Raw genomic sequence first — 23,921 nt, 5'->3', positions numbered from 1 at the left:
GAGAAAAATAGGGTCTGAAAGTATATATACACCCCAGTGTTCATTGCAGCACTGTTTACAATAGCCAAGACATGGAAGTAGCCTAAATGTTCATCAACAAAGGAATGGATAATGAGATGTTGAACATACATACAATGGAATAGTATTCAACCATTAGAAAGAATGAAATAATGCCATTTGCAGCAACATGGACAGATGTAGAGATTGTCACACTGAATGAAGTCAGTCAGAAAAAGAGAAATATTGTACGACATCATTTTCAAGCAGAATCTAAAAAGAAATGATACAAATAAACTTATTTGCAAATCAGAAACAGACTCACTTATGGTTACCAAGGGGGAAAGGTGGGGGAGGGGATAATTTAAAATGGATAATCAGCAAGGACCTAAAGGCAATGGCACCCCACTCCAGTATTCTTGCCTGGAAAATCCCATGGACGGAGGAGCCTGGTAGGCTGCAGTCCATGGGGTCGCTAAGAGTCGGACACGACTGAGTGACTTCACTTTCACTTTTCACTTTCATGCATTGGAGAAGGAAATGGCAACCCACTCCAGTGTTCTTGCCTGGAGAATCCCAGGGACGGGGGAGCCTGGTGGGCTGTCATCTCTGGGGTCACACAGAGTCAGACATGACTGAAGCGACTTAGCAGCAGCGGTACAGCACAGGGAATTCTGCTCAATATTCTGTAACAACCTAGATGGGAAAACAATTTGAAAGAGAATGTATACATATATATGTTTTGTAAAAAGCCTGAAACTTGATGCTGAAATATTTGCATTTGAAACAATTATTTCAAGAAATTCCACTCCCAGAAATTTAGTAATGCAGAGGAAGACTCTCATTCTTGTAAGAGGTTTTTTTTTTTTCTGAAAAGCTAAAATTTGGAATCTGTTTTTAATTTAGCAACCTAAATACCTTATACATATGAAGACTCTAAATTTTAAAAGTTGATGTTTTTATACTTTTCAAAGTTTCAAAATTTTTTTTATAAATTTTTAAATTACATCATAGGTTCTATTCATAAGAGAAACATGCATGGATTTAATACAATTAAAAAAAATTGAGTCTGTGTGTTTGTGTATTTGGAGGCAGGTACAGTAGGGAACACTTAGAAGGAATACAACTGCAGTGGTTAAGACAGAACTTTGGTTTTAATAGGCAAAGAGGAGAAAACGGAGTAATAGGCAGTTACAGTCAATTTCTTCCACTGGGCTTATTTTATAATTCTGGTTACAAAAGCTAATATTGAGGCCTGTAACTGAGCAAAGCCTTACTCTGCTCAGGAGTTTGTTTGTTTGTTTTTTAACATGTCTTATAGTCCTCTATGTAGTTTTGGTAAAAAAAGAAAGAAAAATCTATCAAAGGTTTTTAATTAGCTGGGAATCTGGGTTCAATCCCACTAGAAACTCTGAGGAACCATAAAGAGTAAGCTCCAGAACTGATCCACCATAGGATGGGAACTGTTATCCACTGACTTCTGAGCCCTGTTGGTAAGGTTTGTCACTGAGGGAGTTAAATCCCCTGCACTTAATAGATTATGCATGCCCTGAGGAGTGGTCTTTATGGTGTCTGACAGAGAAAAGCCTATGCCCCACCTTTTTTTTTAAATTAAAGTACAGTGACTTGCAATATTAGTTTCAGATTTATAGCACAGTAATTTGATGTTTTTATAGATTATACTCCATATAGAATTATTGAAAATATTTACTATATTCCCCATGTTGAACATTACATCATTGTAACTTATTGAGTTTATACCTAGTAGTTGGTATCTCTTAATTCTCTTCACCTATTTTGCTCTTTTTCTCTCCCTTCCACCCCTCTCCCCTTTGGTAACCACTAGTCTGTTCTCTATCTGTGAGTCTGTTTCTGTTTTGTTATATTTGTTCGCTTATTTTTTAGATGCCACATGGACATGAAAACATGTAATATTTTTCTGTCTTTGTCTGACTTACTTCACTAAGCACAATACCTTCCAGGTTCACTCATGTTTTTGCTAGTGGTAAAATTTCAGGGTTCCCCCCTCCTCTTTTTTATGGCTGAGTATTGAATAGGAGAAGATATTTGAAAATGATATATCTGATAAGGGAGTTAATATCCAAAACAAATTTAAAAACTCACACAAATCAATATCAAACAATTCAATTAAAAAATAATAGGCATTTTTCCACAGAAGACATACAGACGGCCAACAGGCACATGAAAAGATGCTGAACATCATTAATCACCAGAGGAAAACTGCAAGATGGTGGAGTAGGAAGACCCTGAGCTCACCTTCTCTCATGGGTAAACCAACATTATAGCTATTTACTGAGAAACTATTGATTAGGAAGACTGGAAAATACCTTCTATAACTAAAAATATAAAGAAGAAGCCAAAAGGTGGGCAGAAGGGGTAGAGGTGTAATATAGTGGAGACCCATACCCCTGGGGTGGGCAACCCACAAACAGGTGATTAACTAAAATTGCAGATGTTCTCCTCAACGTGAGAGAGGGGTCTAAGCTTCACACTGGGTTCCCCAAGCCAAATGTCCTGTGCCTGGAAGACATACTCTCAGAACATTTGGCTTTCAAAGGCTTTTTTGGGGGAGATTCAAGGTGTAACACGGAGCTGTAACACTGGTCCATCCGTCGCTTCAAGTATTTGTTGCAGCAAGACAGAACTGAGGAAATTACAAACTCCCCCAACAAAAGGATTGTGGGAAATAAAGACTCCACACTTAAAACAATGCACAAAAATATTTCATACAGAGACCCAGGGCAAAAGGAGCAATTTGAAAGGAACCTGGATCAGCCCCACCTGATGATTTGGAGAATCTCATAGAGAGTCAGAAGGCAACTGAGGATCACACTGGGATAAAGATACTGGCAGCAGCCATTTTGGGGAGCTTATTCTAGCACGTGGACATTGATACTGGCAAGCACCATTCTGAAACCCTCCCTCTAGCATGTTATCCTCAGGACCCAGCCCTACCCTCATCCACCAGCCTGTAGGCACCAGTACTGGGAAGCCTCATGCCAAGTAACTAACCAAGTGGGGAACAGCCCCATCTACTACCAAGCAGGGTGCCTTATAAACCCCTGGGTCCGTAGCCTCCCCTAGACACGGCCCTGCCTACCAGAGGGTCCAGAATCTAGCCCCGTACACCAAGGTGTAGATACAGATCTGGGAACCCCAGGATGCTGAAGGCAGAAACCCTAGGACCTGACTGCACCCACTAGTGAGCAGGCACAAGCCCCAGGACAACCACAGCTCTGAAGGCTGCAATGGCGGGACCTACCCAACTCACCAGCAGGCCAGCAGCAATGCTGGGAACCACTGCGCCCCAGTTCCCCCATCAACAGGCCAAAACTAGCTCAGAGATACTTGGATTCATTAGCCACCCTTCTCTGGGATCCAGTGGCACTCAGGAGAAGCCCAGCACCAGTTTTTGGAACCCCTTGAGTCAACAGGAATTGGCCCCACCCACGAGCTGATACTAGATCCAGGAAGCCTGGCCACGAAACCACCACCCATGAGCACCTCTAGAGCATATAGCTCTGGCGACTAGAGACGGAGTGTGCAACTGAGATTCACAGGATGCCTCCTACAAAAGGTCATTTCTCCAAGGTTGGAAAATGTAACCAACCTACCAAATACAGAGAAGTGAAAACAGCAAAGTAGGCAAAATGAGCAACATGTGCTAAACAAAAGAACAAGGCAAAACCCCATAAGAACCTCGTGAAGTGGAAACAAACGATCAAAACACAAACAGTTATGAGATATTATCTCATACCTGACAAAATGGACACAATCAAAAGACCACAAATGACAAATGTTGGTGAGGATGCGTAGGAAAGGGAGTCCTTTGCACACTGCTAGTATTAATAGAAATGTAAATTGGAGCAGCCTTTGTGGAAAATAGTATAAAGTTTCCTCAAAAAACTAAAAATAGAACTACTTTAAGATCCAGTCATTCCAGTTCTGGGTATATAGCCAAATAAAACAATAACACTAATTTTAAAAACATACTTGCACCCCAATGTTGTTCATATTAGCATTGTTTATAATTGGTTTTTCCGGAAATTATGTGTGGATGTGAGCATAAAGAAAGCTGAGCACCGAAGAATTGATGCTTTTGAATTGTGGTGTTGGACAAGACTCTTGAGAGTCCCTTGGACTGCAAGGAGATCCAACCTGTCTATTCTAAAGGAAATCAGTCCTGAATATTCATTGGAAGGACAGATGCTGAAGCTGAAACTCCAATACTTTGGCCATCTGATGCAAAGAACTGATTCACTGGAAAAGACCTTGATGCTGGGAAAGATTGAAGGCAGGAAGGGAAGGGGACTACAGAGAATGAGATGGTTGGATGATATTACCAACTCAATGGACATGAATTTGAGCAAGCTTCAGGAGTTGGTGATGGACAGGGAAGCCTGGCATGCTGTAGTCCATGGGGTTGCAGAGTTGGACATGATTGAGCGACTGAACTGAAGATGTGGAAGCAACCTGTGTGTGTTAGTCACTCAGTTAAATTTAACTCTTTGCAATCCCATGGAGTGTAGCCCACCAGCCTCCTCTGTCCATGGAATTCAAGACAAGAGTACTGGAGTGGATTGCTATTCCCTTCTTCAGATCTTCCCAACCCAGGGATCTCCCACGTGGAAACAACCCAAGTGCCCACAAACAGATGAGTGGATGAAGATGTATGTGTACATAAACGCATGCATACACACTGTAATACTACTCAACTATAAAAAAGAATGACATTTTGCCATTTGAAACAACATAGATGAACCCAGAGGGTATTATGCTTAGTAAAATAACTTGGGCAGAGAAAGAAAAATACTATATGTTATTACTTACATGTGAAATCTAAAAAAAAAAAACCTCGTTAATAGACCAAAACAGAAACAGACTCACAGATAATAGAGTCAAACTGGTGGTTACCAGTGGGATGGTGAGGGAGATAAGGGTAGGAATTTATGAGGTTAATAAATTTATGAATTTAACTACTATGTATAAAATGGATGTGAGAGTTGGACTGTGAAGAAAGCTGAGCACGGAAGAATTGATGCTTTTGAACTGTGGTGTTGGAGAAGACTCTTGAGAGTCCCTTGGACTGCAAGGAGATCCAACCAGTCCATTCTGAAGGAGATCAGCCCTGAGGTTTCTTTGGAAGGAATGATGCTAAAGCTGAAACTTCAGTACTCTGGACACCTTATGCAAAGAGTTGACTCATTGGAAAAGACTCTGATGCTGGGAGGGATTGGGGGCAGGAGGAGAAGGGGACGACAGAGGGTGAGATGGCTGGATGGCATCACTGACTCGATGGACATGAGTCTGAATGAACTCCGGGAGTTGGTGATGGACAGGGAGGCCTGGTGTGCTGCGATTCATGGGGCTGCAAAGATTTGGACAGGACTGAATGACTGAACTGAACTGATTAAATAAATTTAAATAAGGATACACTGTTCAGCATAGGGATTACAGCCGATATTTTATTATAACTTTAAATGTAGTATAATCTCTAAAAATTTGAATCATTATGTGGTATACCTAAAACTAAAATAACATTACAAATCCACTATACCTTAATAAAAAATAAGGTATGCTGAAGACAGAAACCCCAGGACCTGACTTCACCCACTAGTGGGTAGGGACAAGCCTACCTGTCCCTAACAATGAGAGCCCTGCAGGATGCCATGGATTGTCTCTAATCAACAGGGAAATTCAAATCAAAACTACAGTGAGACATCATTTCACACCTGTCAGGATGTGTGCTTAGGCACTCAGTCATGTCTGACTCTATGACCCCATGGACTATAGCTCTCAGGGCTCCTCTGTCGAGGCAAGAATATTGAAATGGGTTGTTGTGCCCTCCAGGGGATCTTCCCAAACGAAGGATTGAATCCAGGTTTCCCACATTGCAGGTGGATTCTTTACCATATGAGCCACTAGGGAAGCCCAAGAACACTGGAGTGAGTAGCCTATCCCTTCTCCAGGGGATCTTCCCAACCCAGGTCTCCCACATTGCAGGTGGATTCATTACTGTCTGAGCCACCAGGGAAACCCAAGAACACTGGAGTGGGTAGCCTATTCCTTCTCCAGGGGATCTTCTGACCCAGGGCTTGAACAGGGGTCTCCTGCATTGCAGTGGATTCTTTACCAGCTGAGCTACTAGCCCTGTCATAATGACAATCATCAAAAAAGACAACAAATAACAAGTGTTGGCAAGGATGTGGAGAAAAGGAAACCCTAGTACATTGGTAGCAATGAAAAACAGTGTGGCAATTTCCCAAAATTTTAAAAATAAAACTACAATATGACCCAGAAATTCCACTCTTGAGTATACACCTCCCCCCAAAAAAACTAATTCAAAAGATATATGCACCCAATGTTCATAACAGTATTATTTACATAGCTAAGACGAGAAAGCAACCTAAGTGTCTATCAACAGATGAATGGATAAAGAAGACGTGGTGTATGTGTGTGTATATACATAAATACAAACACACACACATACACACACACATATATATGTATACAACTATTAATCTATATTCTTGACACAGGAGCTAACATACAGGGAATTGTATGTCACAGCTATGCTGAAATTAGGGGATGACCTGCAGTGCAGCACAGGCATCTGACATGTTTGTGTTTAGTTTTCCAACAATCATGCATATATACATTTGATTCAGTTTCAAAGTATGTTGGTTTTCAAATCACTCGTACCTGCTTTTAAATCCTGCTTTGGCATTTACCAATTTATATGACTTTGAACCCCCGGAATAGGAAATGACAACCCACTCCAGTATTCTTGCCTGGAAATTCCATAGTTAATCTTTCTAAATCTGTTTTATAATCTGTAAAATGGTGTTAACAATAATGAGTACTTCTTTAGAATTGTTGTAAAGAAGAAATTACGTGTTGTATGAACAACTCTTAATTGAGTGGAGATCAAACCAGTCAACCCTAAAGGAAATCAACCCTGAATATTCATTGGAAGGATTGATGCTGAAGCTGAAGCTACAATACTTTAGCCACCTGATGAGAAGAGCTGACTCACTGGAAAAGACCCTGATGCTGGGAAAGATTGAAGGCAAGAGGAGAAGGGGGCAACAGAGGATGAGATAGTTGGATGGCATCACTGATTCATGGACATGAGTCTGGGCAAACTTAAGGAGATAGTGAAGGACAGGAAAGCCTGGCATGCTGCAGGTCATGGGGCCTCAAAGAGTTGGACACAACTTGGCAACTGAACAACTTAGTTCAGTTACTAAGTCATGTCCGACTCTTTGTGACAACATGGACTGTAGCCTGCCAGCTCTGTACAAGGGGTTTCCCAGGCAAGAATAATGGAGTGGATTGCCATTTCCTTCTCCAGGAGATATTCCCAACTCAGGGACTGAACTCACTTCTCCTGCATTGGCAAACAGGGTCTTTACCACAGAGTCACCAGGGAAGTCCAGTTTACTGGCTGGGGGAGAATAAATACCCATCATTATTAACCGTAGGTATTAGGCCTGAGATGGATGTATCAGCTTTGAATTGGTCATATGTGGAGTCAAATATTAGTTTACTATATGTATGATTTTCAAAGAGTAATTTAATCCCTTTAGCTATATTTTATATATATATATATAGAATCCTTCTCAATTTCATCTATTAAAGTATATAATAAATATTAACTTCATAGGTTTGCTGTGAGAAACAATATTTTACAAGTAAAATAATATATGTAAATCACATAGTCTTGTCCACAGTGGACAGTGAGTAGATACTGGTTGCCTTTCTCTTTCCTCTTCTGCACTATTTACTAACTTCAATGTTTGTGCATTACAATGCTGGCCTCTAGTATTATAAACGTGTTAGTTTTTATTTTAATTTCAAATAGCTCACAGGCTAGCAGGACACAGATAAACATAAGAAAATATGTTACACAACTGTGTAATACCAGCTCTGGGAATTTGAAGTGGCTATCTTACCTAGGATGTCAAAGAAAACATCAAAGTTATTATTTTAGATCAACTAAGAAGGCATATAATTTTACTCCTTTCTTATCATGTTCTATTAGTTAATAAACACTTTTGTCTAATTATGCCTCTGCTGCTGCTAAGTCATTTCAGTCGTGTCCAACTCTGTGCGACCCCAGAGACGGCAGCCCACCAGACTCCCCTGTCCCTGGAATCCTCCTGGCAAGAACACTGGAGTGGGTTGCCATTTCCTTCTGCAATGAATGAAAGTGAAAAGTGAAAGTGAAGTCACTCAGTCATGTCCGACTCTTTGCAACCCCATGGACTACAGCCTACCAGGCTCCTCCATCCATGGGATTTTCCAGGCAAGAGTACTGGAGTGGGGTGCCATCGCCTCCCTAACCCTAATTATGCCTCAGGAGGAAGCAAAACATTTCATAGATGGAAAATCACTCTGGTCTTGGAGCCAGGGTCACTGGGTCCTAATGCTAGCTCTGACACTCATCAACTGAAGGAGAAAAATCTCTATGGACCTCAATCTTACCTGATAAGAGCCTTCTCAAACTCTCAACTTCCACACTGCATTCATTGTAAAACAAATTATAAAAATAAATGCATGAAAAGTCAGTTTGGACAGATGGATTATTTTCATATCCCTTAATTATCCTGGCAGAGAAGGTAATGTCAACCCACTCCATACTCTTGCCTGGAAAATCCCATGGACGGAAGAGCATGGTAGGCTGCAGTCCATGGGGTCACTAAGAGTTGGACACAACTGAAGCGACTTAGCAGCAGCAGTAGTTATCCTGGATGATCCAACAATAAACTACTGGAAATGTAAAGGTAAAGTTTGATAGCTTCACAAACTCAGCCTGTGAATGTTTTTCTAGAAGCTTTAATATTGAGGTCACATTATTAAATACCAAAGGGCATTTAAGCTAAAGACATTTTGGAAAGAAATTAGTTCAGCTGTCTCTCTCTTTAAAAAAAAAAAAAAGAAAGAAAAGTACTTTTATTTTTGCTTTTCACAACATTTGTCTGCATTGTGAATCTAGAACTATTTTATTTATTGTTGATATTTGTAATTTCTTTGCACAAATTCACTCCTAAATGAAATGCCTATCTTTTGATAAGTCTGCTTATAGCTAGATTTATAAATCACTTAGGTTTAGAGAGAAACTAGGTTTCTTAATCTCCTTTTGAAAGCTATCTTTATATAAAAAACTATTGATGAAATATTGACTCTTATTTTCCATAAATGAGAGATGAATGCCAGCCAAACAAAAAGCTAACACCAGGGTACCTTTGTTTGCACTTCCTTAAGTTTCTTTTTTCCTCAAGATGAATCATGTTTTTGAACTTTAGCTCTTTGCTTTTCATTTTTGAAATTCCGTGATGAATATGTTTACATGAGGTATAAAAGCATGATGTCTGTCTTTATATTAACAAGGGGTCAGAGAGAAGTATCCGAATGGCCAGAGAGAATAATCAGATTTCCCATGAGACTTCTGCCTTATACCATGGAATCTAGGCAAGCAATAGTAAATAAAATGTGCCTGAGTGCTTAGCTGTGTCCTATTCTCTTTGTGAACCTTTGGACTGTAGCTCAAGCCTCCTCTGTCCATGGGCTTTTAAAGGCAAGAATAGCGGATCTGGTTGCCATCTTCTTCTCCAGGGGCTCTTCCGGTCCCAGGGATTGAACCCTCATCTCCTGCATTGCAGGGGAATTCTTTACCTGCTGAGCCATCAAGGAAGCCCTTGAATAAAATGTGGTGAAAGCTAAAAAAAAAAAAAAAATTTACCTAGTCAACTTTCATCTCTAAAACAAAACTGTCTTCTTTCATCCCAGTGGGTCAGCTTTGAAGCAGCCAAGCTTTCCTCCAGAGGTTCCTGGTACTACCTCTGCTGCTCTTTGCTGATAAAATTTAAATTATCCTCCCTTCAAAACTACGTGGAGGCTTTCACTTCATGTGCACTGCAGTAAAGAAAATGTAGCTTGTTTCAGAGTTATGTTTTTACGTTGAGGAACTGTTTACATTAAAAAGAAGTATTTCTTGAGAAATAAGTACTTGGTTCCTTTCACTTTTAGGTGGTGAAAGGAAACCAATGGCATGATCATTATTAAAAGTAAAAGCACCTGTGAAGAATAAAGAAAACTAAATAAAAGGAAAGGAAAAGGAAAAGCCATGGCAGTATCAGCAACTACTCATGAAAAATTCTTTTTGAAAAAATTCATTAGGGGATAAAAGATCTGAAGAGACTGTCCTGACACATATTAAATAGAAAGAACTGTGTGAGAGGAGCTCCAAGTCTGAGTGTAGACACAGAGCAAACTTAGGAAATATATTTACAAGAAGAGAAAATTCAGAATATAAGTACGAGAAGAGTGTCATGAACACTTGAGCCACATGTGCTCACTTCTTTGGCTGCCTTCCTATCAGAGTTTTCATTCTGTCTGCTCATCAGGAAACCTGCCTCAGAGAACAGGATGGCTGATTACATTGTCTAAGGCTGTTATATCCTCCTATTATATCCTGCTGTGTTCTAATCTCCCAGTGGGTACCTGAGGTAGTAGTTGATCTTGGAAGTCAGCAGGGATTTGTGTAGATGTGTATATTTGAGATTCAGCCTCCTCTAACATGATGGTGGTATATGTTAAGTAGAAGAATTCATGCAGCTAGATTTGAAAGAGCAGTGCTCCTGGACAGACAAAGTGAATTTGTTTTAGAGTTAATGAATGATGAATTTGTTCTATGAAAATTTTTAGTAGCATTAGATTCACACTAAGAAGGAAAGTTTCAGAGGATCATTATGAAACTCACCTGGCTAGACTAAGTTGTTTCACCCTAATTGAGAAATCTCATTTGACATCTAGCCCTACATCAGGTCAAAATGCACAGAGTGCACAGAGCACAAATAAAAGCAATTAGACCTACTACCTTGGCCTTGATGGAGTCTGCCTCCTCTAGCATGCCTGATTAAATTCTATTTCAAAGGCAGGCTCTCATGCACTTACTGAACTCTTTGTCCTTGAAGTAGAGAGGGTTGTAAGGTCTATTTCTCAGGGGTCTGGGAAATGGGAAGAGTAATTCACTTCTGAAAAAGGAACAGTGCTTTCTCCCAGGTTGATCCTAAAGATTAACAGCACAACACATATACTGTTGCTTCACACTATTCCTTAAAAATCCTGGATACATATATAGGGATCTTTCAAAGTGATTTCCCAATACCACAGCTCTTCTTCTTTGCCAAATGGACAATTTTATTTTCTAAAATCCTTACCTGACTATACTAGACTCCCTAAATTTAGACCATAGAGTTTTCCTTAGAGAAGTAATGTTTTGCTCTTTAAGTGTTCAGGGATTTTTAAAAACCATTATTGCCACATTAATGGTATAATTCATTTAGTTTGCTATTATGCTTATTTTTCAAATTCAGTTTTATAGGCAGGGAATAGAGATTCAGTAACTTTTCCAGGGTTCTCCTAAATATTTCAAGGCTAAAGGTAAAAATATTCTTCTTGATGAAAACTTCTCTTTGAAAACAGGATTAAGTCATGATGTCTTCACATATTCTTTAATAAACACTTTTACTCATTTCAGTCTGATTTCTGCTTTCCTCCTCAATACACACACACACACACACACACTCTCTCTCACACTCTTCCTAACTCCTTCTACTAAGATTGCTCTTATCTTAATCTTATTATGTGATTTCTGACAAATGAAATATGCACAACCCTCTTTGGGGCTTTCTTGGCCTCTCAGTAATATTCAACCACTTGATCACTCACTTTTCTTGAAATTCTTTATTTTCTTGGTCTTTATGACTTCACAGTCTCCTGGCATTTATTCCATGTCTTGTAAGCTATCTCAGTACCCACTATCAAATTATGTCTGATATCTAATTATTGAAGTGTTAAAAACCTTATGACATTTCTCTACAATTGGTCCTTTGGTGATTTCATGTATTTCCATGATTTAAAAATAAGCGCAAGATCTTCCAGGTTCATCCATGATGTGAAAAGAATTTGGAAGCCATTGTCTCTTTCCTACAACAAGAAAAAGTTGAATAAACTGGAAGTCAACAATTTTTCTTGAACTCATGAGAAAGAGAAGGTTGTAAGACAAACTGCAAGCTCAAAATCTAGAGAGACGAAGACTTCTCTAGAAGGGTGGTCCAGTGACTAGGACTCTGTACGCCCAATGCACGGGGCTGGGGTTCAATTCCTGGTCAGGAAACTATACCCTACATGCCACAACTAGGAGTTCATATGCTGCAACTAAGACTCAGCACAGCCAAATGAATAAATATTTTTCAGAAAATCTAGAGAGACAAGTGAATCCAGAAAGTGTTAGCCAAGATCTGCTTATATAAACCACTGGAGCTGTAAACCAGTAGTAATAACTGATAGGGTATTCTTACAAATTGCTTGAGGCTAAGTGTGGACTAGCTTAAGAATGAGAAATTCCTAGGGGCCATAGTCATAGAGGGGTCACTATCATAAAAAGGCCACCACACTTTAATGGGTTTTATTTGCAGAAATCCTGCAAGATTCTCATGGTGAAGAGGTAACAAAGATCCCTTTGTGGCTTTGGCATGAGGAGGAGAACAGCCATTATGAAATAGGTACAAAATATCCTCTATAGCAAAGTGCCATTCTATAAAGAAAAGGACTTTACCAGAGTCTCATTCCACCTGGGGAAGAGTAGTTCTCCATCTCTAGCTGCCTCTTGCCTTCATGCCTCACCAAAAGGAGGGGAATGGGAAGCGAGAAATCCATGTGAAGGTACAGCCTAGGAGCACAGGTCCACCACAAGACTGAGATTTATTCTTTAGATTATAGAATATTTCCCATCACTAACACCTTACCACCACATCAACAGGACTCCAGTAAAATAAGTTGATTAAGAGATCTAGAAATGAAAGCATAGTGTCTCTCTGAGAAGTATGTAGAGAAGTCCAGTTTTTAAAAAAGCTACAAAAAAGGGTACTAGAGGAATCTGAAGTCCCTGCAGCTACTACAAACATTAAACACAGTCATACTCCCAGCCAAATTAACATAAAAACTTATACTAAAGGCCTATTTACCTTAGTTCCTACTACCTGATATATCATGTCTCAACAAAAAAATCACAAGGCATGGTAAAAGGAAAGAAAAAAAAAGCAGTCTGAAGTAATAACATAAGCAGTAGAAGCAGTCAGAAATGACACTGATGGAGTTATCAGACAGGAATTAAAATAACTAAGATTACTATGTTAGGGCTATAACAGAAAAAGGAGACAGCATCTAAGAACATATGCATAATGTAAGCAGAAAGGTGGAAACTCTAAAAGAAGTAAAAAAGAAATACTAGAAACTAAAAACACTGTGGCATCAATGAAGAATGTCTTTGCTGAGCTTACCAGTAGGCTGGGCACAGCCACAGAGAGAATCAACCACCTTGAGGATGTATCAATAGAAACTTCCCAAACTGAAACACAAAGGGAAAAAAAGGGGGAAAAATAGAATACCCTGGAGCTGTGAAACAATTACCAAAGTTACAGCATATTAGAACTTGAGTACTAGAAGAAGAGAGAATAAAGCAGAAGAAATGCTTGGAGAAATAATAGTCAAGAATTTTCCGAAATTAATGACAAATACAAAAACTCAGTCTTAGAAATCTCAGAGAACACCAAACAGGATAAGCACAAAACATCTGTGTCTAGGCATGTGATACTCAGAATGCAGAAAACTAAAGACAAAGAGAAAAATCTAGAAAAATGCCAGGGGTGGGTTGGGAGTGGAAGGGCACCTTACCATAGAGTAGCAAGGAAAACAATGACAGCTGACTTACTTCCAGCAAGAAAATGAAATAATGTGTATGACAGGAGAATGACATAATGTAAATGAATTTAGACTAGTTTAAAATGTATATTGCAAACACTACAGCAACTGTAAAAACATTAAAAAGAAGTATAATTACTACGTAAAGAGTGGAGTGGAAATATAACCATGTAAATGCTCAACTGAAACCAGAAGACAGAAAAATAAGAGGGATAAAAAAAGAAGAAAAAGGTAACAAACAGAAAAATGGATAGCAACATAGTAGATATTAACCCAGCTATATCTATAATCATTTTAAATGCAAATGATTGAAGTGCACAAGTCACAGATTGTCAGAATAGATTAAAAAACAACAACAATAATAAGACCCAGCTATATGTTGTCTTCAAGAAATCCTTTAAATTTAAACACTCAGGTTGAAAGCAAAAGGCAGAGAAGGATATACCATGCTAACATGCATCTAAAGAAAGCAGGTAAAGCCATGTTAATTTCAGATAAATCACACTGCAGAACAAGGAATATTTTCAAGGATAAACAAAATCATTACATCATAATCACAGAGGTCAAGTCTTTAGGAAGGCATAACAATTGTAAAGAATTTTAGAAAAATTATTGTGTGGGAACCAAAGTATGCTCACTATTTAAAATATTAAGCAATACAAAAATAAGGAAAGCTAAAATTACATAAAATCCCACTGCCCCCAAATTACCTGCACAACCCCAAAATTACCTGTGTAACTAGGAGGTTAGCTCCTGTGAATCTCATTTCAGATCTATGTAGGTAAATAGAGTAGATAGGAGTAGTGTAGTTTTAAAAAAGCAATAGACAAGATCATTAATCCTTTAATAAAAGTACAAGTTCTCCAAATTCCTGCTTATATTAGGAATAACATTATGTAAACATTAAGAATTTGGAATCGTTATATTTCAGTCACAATTTTCTAATACATGTTTAAATGACTCCTGCCTTAAAAATAAGATTATGCCTTGTACTCTTCTATCTACCTTTTCCCAACTACTTCAATTAATTAGTCATATGTTTTCCTCTTCAAATTTTATAATACTGATGTTATATTTTTAAATCCAAATTCCTCAAGTATGTTTGTCCACTTTCCATGCTTAAAAGCTCACTGTATTAATATCCTGTTGCTATATAACAAAGTGATACAAATTTGGCAGCTAGAAGCAACACACATTTATTATCGCATATTTTCCATCGGGTTAGAAGTCCAGGCATGGTCTAGCTAGCTCCTAAGCTCAGCGTCTCATGAAACTGGATTCCAGGCGCTGCCTGGCTGCTCCTCCTAGAGCTTATCCTCTTCCAACATCAAACAATTATTGGCAGAATTCAGTTACTTACGATTATAGGATCAAGGCCCCCATTTTCTTGTTAGCTGTTGACTACTAGCCACTTCTATTCATTGGCAGATCATAACATGTCTGTTTGCTTTCTTTTAGGCTACTAGGAGAGTCTGTCTCTGAAACTTCATGTTCTATAAAAGCCCCCTTGATGAAGTCAGATCCATACAAGGTAAGCTCTCTTTTGATTAAAACTTAACTCAACTAATTAATAACCTAATCAAGGAAGTGATATGTGATCATATTTTTTAGACCCATCCACACTCAAGAAGAGGAGATTTATATAAGGTATATAAATCAGGGCATAAGAATCTCAAAGGGCCATGTTAGAATTCTTCCTACTGTACTCATTACAAATCCAGTTCTATTCCTGAATTCCTCTTTGATACACTTATTACTTGGACTTCATCAATGAATAGTAATTACTTTAGAAAAGATCTTATGGGCTATAGTTACTGAGTTCTTACTTCTCTTAGGGTGTCTGCCAAATGTCATTTTTACTATGTGATAATTTAGCTATACTATAAATGACAGCTTATCTGGATAAATATTTTAGGTCATTTTTGTTTTCCCTTGGAATTTCATAGACTTCCTAGGTGGTACTGAAAACTGTGGAGAAATTTATGATATATATATTACTTCCTACTTCTCATCCTTTATGGAAGACAGAAAAAAATTTGATTCTTCCTAAATTGGATGTGAGAGTTGGACTGTGAAGAAAGCTGAGCGCCGAAGAATTGATGCTTTTCAACTGTGGTGTTGGAGAAGACTCTTGACAGTCCCTTGGACTGCAAGAAGATCCAACCAGTGCATTCTGAAGGAGATCAGTCCTGGGATTTCTTTGGAAGGAATGATGCTAAAGCTGAAACTCCAGTACTTTGGCCACCTCATGCAAAGAGTTGACCCATTGGAAAAGACTCTGATGCTGGGAGGGATTGTGGGGCAGGAGGAGAAGGGGACGACAGAGGATGAGATGGCTGGATGGCATCACTGACTCGATGGACATGAGTCTGAATGAACTCCGGGAGTTGGTGATGGACAGGGAGGCCTGGTGTGCTTCGATTCATGGGGTCACGAAGAGTTGGACACAACTGAGTGACTGAACTGAACTGAAATGTCTAAGAAAGTCTTTCTTCCTCAGAAGTTTGTAATTTACCTAAGATATTCTAATATGTCTTAATTTGGGAGACAATTTCCTCTTTTCTATATCTTAATACGGAGAAGGCAATGGCACCCCACTCCAGTACTCTTGCCTGGAAAATCCCATGGATGGAGGAGCCTGGTAGGCTGCAGTCCATGGGGTCGCTAGGAGTCAGACATGACTGAGCGACTTCACTTTCACTTTTCACTTTCATGCACTGGAGAAGGAAATGGCAACCCACTCCAGTGTTCTTGCCTGGAGAATCCCAGGGACGGGGGAGCCTGGTGAGCTGTGGACACAGAGTCGGACACGACTGAAGTGACTTAGCAGTAGCATATCTTAATAGTTTGTTTTTTTTTTTTTTCCCAATTAACTTTAATCTCTCCTTCAAAGACAGCAACTGTCCTTATATTAGCTCATCTTTGGCTTCTAAATTTCTCATCCATAATTTAAAAAATCTTTTTGTTTATTTTTCTCTGATGAATTTATTATTCTAAGTATTCCTCCCAGGGAAGAAATGCAATATTTCACTCTGTCTTTCCTGCCTCTTGTTGTTTCTAATTTATTGTAAATGTTATAAATGTTGATATTTTGAACTTGATTTGTTTTACCAGCTCTGAAATTTTCCATTTCATTTTATTTGATTGTTTAGTGCCTTGTCTTTGACCCACTGTTTTATTGATTTTGTATTTTTTATTAAGTTCTATATAACACAAAACATGCTTGGAAAGTTTTCCTCCTGTCTTTGGACAATATATTTTTGTGAGTGGGTACTTAATCTGCCGTGCACTGCTGCGGTCCATTGTGTAATTGCTGACCATCTTTTAAAAGCTTGTTGGTAATTAACATGCCTCTAATCTAAACACTAATATTGTCTGACATATTGAGGGTACATTGTTTTTGACACTCTCGTATTTTATCCAAACTACAGTTTGAGGAAAAATCTCATTTTCTGTTTGTTTATCTGTAGTCTGAGAGTTTGTAGTGATGAAAAGGGGAAGAGGACACATGAAAATAAAAGCACAGCTTCTAAGGAAACTGTTCTCTGTTTTATCTTTGAGATTCTTCTAAATGTTATACAAAGAGCACAAACCATACAACCAGGGGTATCTTCTGTCATAAAAACTGGCTCATTGGAAAAATCAATTTCCTAGAGACCGTTTTCAGTTCTGCTAAGATCCTACTCTCAATATTTCATTTTCACATTCTTAGTCTGCATCTCTCCAAACTGGGATTCTCAGTGAGAAAATCTCAGGGTTTTGTCATCTCACCTTCTGTTCTCATTTGCCCTTCTGGCATGGAGAATGAGATGGCAGTAGAATCAAGAACTATTTTGGTGACAAATTTTCTGCTTTTGTCATAATTTTTCAAAGTTTATAGCACAAGACTTTATCACTTCATATTTATTATATACTAGGGGAACTAAAGTCAGTGATGAAGATTCACTCAATTATCTTTACCCCAAAATTTTTATTAGTCTAATTCTGTTTTTAAGAGCAGAGTTAAAATATTTTCAAAAATCTATCACTTGTTCTAAAATTGTTGAATGCCTCTGTAGCCATAAGCAAAAGGAAGCACTTATGTGTTGATATTAAAATATCCCCAGGTCACAAAGTTATGTGAAAAAGGAAAAATACAAAACAGAGTATATACAATGGGCTTCGTGTGAAAAAAAAGGTGTTATAAGAATGGGGTATATGCTGATGTACTAAGATATTCATCTGTATCTCTGGAAAGATACAGTGATGGGTATGGGAGACTTTAGACTATATTATTATATTTTGCCTTTTGAATTTTTAAACATATGAATACTTTAGTTTTTTCAAAATTTAAATTAAAAATGCATTATCATTGTATAATATTCTGAAGGCTGTCAAAACTATAGTTGCCTTTCTTCCTCTTCAAATCAAAACTACAATGAGATCTTACCTCACACAGGTCAGAATGGCCCTCATCAAAAAGTCTACAAACAATAAATGCTGGAGAGGGTGTGGATAAAAGGGAACCCTCTTGCACTGTTGGTGGGAATGTAAATTGATACAGCCATTATGGAAGACAGTATGGAGATTTCTTTAAAAACTAGGAATAAAACCACCCTATGACCCAGCAATCCCACTCCTAGGTATATACCCTAAGGAAACCAAATTTGAAAGAGACACATGTATCCCATTGTTCATTGCAGCACTATTTACAATAGCTAGAACATGGAAGCAACCTAGAGGTCCACTGACAGATGAATGGGTAAAGAAGTCGTGGTTTATATACACAATGGAATATTACTCAGCCATAAAAAGGAACACATTTGAGTCAGTTTTAATGAGGTGGATGAACCTAGAACCTATTATACAGAGTGAAGTGAGTCAGAAAGAGAAAGATAAATACCACATTCTAACACATATATATATGGAATCTAGAAAAATGGTACTGAAGAATTTACTTACAGGGCAGCAATGGAGAAACAGACATAGAGAATAGACTTATGGACATGGGGAGAGGGGAGGAGAGGGTGAGATGTAGAGAAAGAGTAACATGAAAACTTACATTACCATATATAAAATAGATAGCCAATGGGAATTTCCTGTATGGCTCAGGAAACTCAAAACAGAGGCTCTGTATCAAACTAGAAGGGTGGAATGGGGAGGGAGCCTTAACAGGGAGGGGATATATGTACATCTATGGCTGATTCATGTTGAGGTTTGGCAGAAAACAGCAAAATTCTGTAAAGCAATTATCCTTCAATAAAAAATAAGCTATTAAAAAAAAAAAAACCCAATATGAACATCAGTTACTGCCTATCCTTATTTCCTGGGGAGACTAACAACACTTCTTCCTGAAAGGATACAAAGAGTAGTTTGCCCATGTATTAGTTTCCTAGGACTGCCATAACAAAAACCCATGAACTGGAGGGCTTAAAACAGAAATTTTTTGTGTCAAAGGGCAGGGGTTAAAGCTCAAAATTGAGCTGTTATCAGAACAGCTCAGAACACTGTAAGGGAATCCTTCATTGACTCTTCCTAGTTTCTGGTGCTTTGCTTTTGTATTGGCATCTCTTGGCTTGCCACTGCACAACTCCGACTCTGACTTTATCATCACATATTGTTCTCCGAGTATGTCTGTCTTCACGGAGCACCTTCTTGAAAAGACACCAGTCTTGTTGGAATAGAAGCCCACCCTTTAAGAATAGACCACATCTTAACTAATTAGATCTGCATTGAACCTATATCCAAATATGATCACATTCTGAGGTGCTGAGAGTTAGAACTTTAACATACTGGGGGATGATACAATTGCAGCTATAATAGCTAGACTGCAAAATCCTAGAAATATAATGATCCCTCTAACACTTGAGCAGTTCTGCTTTTGGTAGAACAGTGTCATGTATCATATGTATTAGATGTTGAAAAGATTTAAAATAAAACTTATGTAATACTTTAAAGGGATAAAGAAAATAATACATACCACACCCGAGTACATGCCAACCAGAACAAGAAAGAAAAAATTATTGTCACTTTGAAGGTTCTTACACATTCCTTCCTAAATCCATTCATCCTATCTTCCTTGATGAAACAAATATAATGGATCTAAGTCTTACATAACATTTTTTGTTTAATTTTGCACGGTTTTTTGAAGTTTACATCACTTGATTATGCTCTGTGTACCTCCTTGTTTCTTCTGCTTAAGATTATGCTTTTTTGTAAATTCAACTTTACTGGTGGATGTAACTCTAATGCCCTAATTTTTCACTATTCTATATAAGTATTTGACCATGTGAATATAAAAAATCCCATTTATTCATTTCACTGTTGAAAGATTTATGTGTTGATTTCCAAAGTTTTTAATATTACTACTTTAAATATTTTTGTACTTATCTCCAAGCACATGTATTGGAGTTGAATAAATGTCATAGACAGGAGTTGAATCAATGTTAGAAGAATGATTATGCTTAATTTTACTAAGTAATTCCAACTTGCTTTTCAAAGCAGTTATACCAGGGTATAATGATTTTGTTTTTTTCACATCATCACCATCAGTTGGAACTTCTGGCCTTTTAATATGTGCCTCTCAATTAAGTGTTATGTGCCATTTAATTGTGATCTTATTTTATACTTATTAGAAATTTTGGTATCTCTTTCTGTAAAGTTCATACTCAAATATTTTGCCCATTTTTTTATTTTACTGTTGATTTTTGTCCTATTAATTTCTTGACATTTTTTACATGTTCTTGGTTACCAGTCCTTTGTCAGATATGTTTGATACAATATTTTCTTCTAATTCATGAATTGTCTTCCTACTCTTTTTTATGATGCCTTTTAATTAAGATAGGTTCTTATCTTTGATGTCATTAAATTTATCAACATTTTCCTTATTTCTGCTATGTGTATATATGTATGTTTAAGAAAATTTTACCATGATGTTTTAAAAAAATATTCTGCCATATGGTTTGCAAAAGTCTGTAGCTTACCTTTCATGTCTAGATTCTTAAGACAACTGAAATTGATTTTTGGACATGAAAAGTAGGATTCTAATTTCATTTTTATTCCATCAAGATAATTATGTATCCTAATTTCATTTAATCAAAAATGTTCATCTATGTTTGCATAAATCAGTTACTATTTCTATAGATGCTTTTCTATATTCTTATTTCACTAGTAATTTGCCTGTACCTTCACCATTAAACCACTATATTAATTACTGTAGTAATAAAATAAATCTTGATATACAAAAAGGCAAATCTCCACAACTGTTCTACTTCATGATTAATTGGTTATTCTTTACTCTGTTCAGTCACATTGATTTTCAAATATGTTCATCAAATTATGCTCATGCACATAAACACACACATTATAACATAGAAGCCTGTTAATATTTCAATTAGAATTGTTTAAATCTATTAATATAATACTTTGACTTTTAATCAACTAACATGATATGTATCTCCATCTCTTGGTATTTTTTTAATGTTTTCAAAATTTCATTTTTTATCCATGAAGGGCATGCGTAACTTCTTTTAAAATACTCCCAGAGCATTTGTATTCTTTGTACTTTGTATCATAATTACTTGCATTCTCATGTACAGAAATGTGAGTGTTTTATAGATAATGATTATTCAAAAATCTTCCAAAATTCTCTGATTAAACTAATTATATTCCTCTCATCTGTTGATATATCAATTTCTCAGAAGGATGAGTTAAAATTTCCTACAGATAATTTAGGCATTTAAAAATATGTCATAATAGATCTCCCACCTGGCTAAAAATACAATTTAATTTTTGTGAGATTCACCTATGACTGTATTTCCCACCAGTCAGGAAGCAACAGTTAGAACTGGACATGGAACAACAGACTGGTTCCAAATAGGAAAAGGAGTACGTCAGGGCTGTATATTGTCACCCTGCTTATTTAACTTCTATGCAGAGTACATCTATGCCCTTAATCAGCACCAATGTTCATAACAGAAAATTTTTCTCTGGCTTTTCTTGGGGTAGTTAAACTCTTTTTAATTTGCCTAGAAATAGTTTGCCAGCCCAGAATTATGCTTCTTCCTAGGCTGGAAGACGCACAAGCTGGAATCAAGATTGCCGGGAGAAATATCAATAACCTCAGATATGCAGATGACACCACCCTTATGGCAGAAAGTGAAGAGGAACTAAAAAGACTCTTGATGAAAGTGAAAGAAGAGAGTAAAAAAATTGGCTTAAAGCTCAACATTCAGAAAACAAAAGTCATGGTATCTGGTCCCATCACTTCATGGGAAATAGATGCTGAAACAGTGGAAACAGTGTCAGACTTTATCTTTTTGGGCTCCAAAATCACTGCAGATGGTGACTGCAGCCATGAAATTAAGACGCTTACTTCTTGGAAGGACAGTTATGACCCACCTAGATAGCATATTGAAAAGCAGAGACATTACTTTGCTAACAAAGGTCTGTCTAGTCAAGGCTATGGTTTTTCCTGTGGTCATGTATGGATGTGAGAGTTGGACTATGAAGAAAGCTGAGCGCCGAAGAATTGATGCTTTTGAACTGTGGTTTTGGAGAAGACTCTTGAGAGTCCCTTGGACTGCAAGGAGATCCAACCAGTCCATTCTGAAGGAGATCAGTCCTGGGTGTTCTTTTGAAGGAATGATGCTAAAGCTGAAACTCCAGTACTTTGGCCACCTCATGCGAAGAGCTGACTCATTGGAAAAGACTCTGATGCTGGGAGGGATTGGGGGCAGGAGGAAAAGGGGACAACAGAGGATGAGATGGCTGGTTGGCATTACCGACTTGATGGACCTGAGTTTGAGTGAACTCCAGGAGATGGTAATGGACAGGGAGGCCTGGCGTGCTGCAATTCATGGGGTCGCAAAGAGTCAGACACGACGGAACAACTGAACTGAACTGAACTGAATTATGCATTTATAAACAATATGATTTAGTTTTGCCTAATTCATATAACTGTATTACACACTCTATAAAATGTTATATCTAGCTCCTTTCTCTCACCTTTTGTGTTGTTGAGTTTGTTTTTCGTAATTGCTATATGAGCTTCCCTGGTGGCTCGGTGGTAAAGCGTCTACCTACAATGAGGGAGACCGGATTCAATTCCTGGGTTGGGAAGATCCCCTGAGGAGGGAAACAGCAACCCACTCCAGTATTCCTGCCTGGAAAATCCCATGGATGGAGAAGCCTAGTAGACTACAATCAATGGGGTTGCGAAGAGTCAGATATGACTGAGCGACTTCACTTTCTTCCTTTCTAGTCTGTTGTATGACTAATCTATGACTTAGCCATTTGAGTATAAGAATATCTCTTACTTATAAAACAGAAAAAGAATCACAGATATAGAAAACAAACTTATGGTTACCAGTAGGGGGAGGGGAAGGGAGGGATAAATTGGGAGACTGGGATTGACATAAACATACTACTTTTTAAAAAATAGATAACTAATTAGGATCTACTGTATAGCAGAGAAAACTACTCAGTAATCTATAGTGACCTATAAGGGAAAAGAATCTTTAAAAGGAGGATGTATGTATATGCATAACTGATTCACTTTGCTGTAGAGTAGAAACTAACACAACACTGTAGATCAACTATATTCCAATAAAAATGTTAAAAAAAGAATATTTTCCAGGTCATCACAACACTGAAAATTCAGACTCCAATTATGGATTAAATACCAGTTTATTTTTGCTAGTTCTCAGGATAAGTTTTCTACGCCTTTAATTAGCACCAATGTTCATTACAGCACAATTCTCTCTGGCTTTTCTTGGGGTGGTTAAACTATTTCTTGTTTGCCTTTATACCAACAGTGAAGTCTGTTTCATGATTGCAGCTTTATAGGATGTCTCTTACTTAATGTCCTACCTTGTGTTTTTATTTCCTATCTCCTAAGACCTATAAAACCCAAATTTACTCAGTTTTGCAAATGCCTTCAAGGCAAACCCAGCTTGAGTGTCTAGCCTATATCTTTGAGTATGTACCTTTACTTAGTCTTTGGCCTGACTATTCCTTTATTTCTTATCAATAATCTGATATATGATATTCCTTTATTATATTGCTATATTATATTCTTTTATTCCTTAAGTAATATTCCTTTATTTCTTATTAGTAATCGGAAGCGTGGCGGCTGCGATGGACCACGCAGAAGC

At 37.7% G+C, this 23,921-nt stretch overlaps 1 long non-coding RNA gene across 1 annotated transcript in view; it reads right to left on the bottom strand.

The window, feature by feature from the left end:
• Window positions 1-200: 200 nt before the first annotated feature.
• Window positions 201-23,921, bottom strand: part of LOC147365746 (uncharacterized) — a 171,097-nt gene continuing 147,376 nt past the window's right edge. The window contains exon 4 of the long non-coding RNA XR_015132339.1: window positions 201-693. This is a non-coding gene — a long non-coding RNA (uncharacterized LOC147365746). The remainder of the gene's footprint in view (window positions 694-23,921) is intronic.

Source organism: Bos grunniens, chromosome 9 (genome assembly GCF_055505025.1).
Source record: "Bos grunniens cultivar Pamir isolate PY7600 chromosome 9, Bosgru_T2T1.0, whole genome shotgun sequence".
Taxonomy (NCBI): Eukaryota; Metazoa; Chordata; class Mammalia; order Artiodactyla; family Bovidae; genus Bos; species Bos grunniens.
Note: the sequence above shows the minus strand (reverse complement) of the source record. Positions and strands in the feature narration are given on the sequence as shown.